Source organism: Rhagoletis pomonella, unplaced genomic scaffold, assembly GCF_013731165.1.
Source record: "Rhagoletis pomonella isolate Grant_MI unplaced genomic scaffold, Rhpom_1.0 Rhpom_scaffold_00001, whole genome shotgun sequence".
Lineage (NCBI taxonomy): Eukaryota > Metazoa > Arthropoda > Insecta > Diptera > Tephritidae > Rhagoletis > Rhagoletis pomonella.
The window spans coordinates 111,720,799-111,721,881 of NW_023458555.1; positions in this window are offsets into that span (position 1 = coordinate 111,720,799).

Consider the following 1,083-nt stretch of genomic DNA (forward strand, 5'->3'; position numbering starts at 1 on the left):
ATGTATGTATGTGGGTATATGAATAACGACCGCTTAAAATCGATTTCAAAGTTCTACTTTCGCTGTAGAAATTTTAGGTCTACGTTATGTAGTTTGACTATTGTCAATTAAATCGAATGCTTTGTATTGCATGCGCTCCACGTATTTCATTTTCAATTTCATAGATTGTTTATAATGACTTTTGCTAAAATTTCAAAATCAAAAGTTATCAAAACAAATTCTATGGGACTGAGAAATATTATTTTCTACTTTTTAGTCCATTTATAAAAGCGTTGTATATTAAAAAGTTTTTTTATATTATTTATTTTATTTTGAAATCAAAAAATATTTAGGTAGTGCTCAAAGCGCTCAAAGTTTTCCATGTATTTTATATGGAGAAAAAACAACTTTTCGTAGAAATAGTGTAGAAGTCTTGAAAATCAATATTTTTCGATCGGAAAACTTTACTTATCTTCAGGAGATTCCCAGTAATAATACTCAATTGTTTCTTTAACAAGTTTTTCATGGTAACTATATTTTATAGGTCCTCCAATGCCCTTAGAAAATGCAATGGGGGGACCTATAAAAAATCTTTAATCATAAAAAATGGTTAAATAAACAATTGGATATTAATACTGGAAGTCTCCTAAAGAGAACTACAGTTTTCCGGTCGAAAAATATTGGTTTTCAAGAGTTTTATACCATTTCTACGAAAAATTGTTTTTCTCCATATAAAATACATGGAAAACTTTGAACGCTTTGAGCACTCCCTAAATATTTTTTGATTTCAAAATAAAATAAATAATATAAAAAAACTTTTTAATATACAACGCTTTTATAAATGGACTAAAAAGTAGAAAATAATATTTCTCAGTCCTATAGAATTTGTTTTGATAACTTTTGATTTTGAAATTTTAGCAAAAGTCATTATAAACAATCTATGAAAATGAAAATGAAAAACGTGGAGCGCATGCAATACAAAGCATTCGATTTAATTGACAATAGTCAAACTACATAACGTAGACCTAAAATTTCTACAGCGAAAGTAGAACTTTGAAATCGATTTTAAGCGGTCGTTATTCATATACCCACATACATACATAC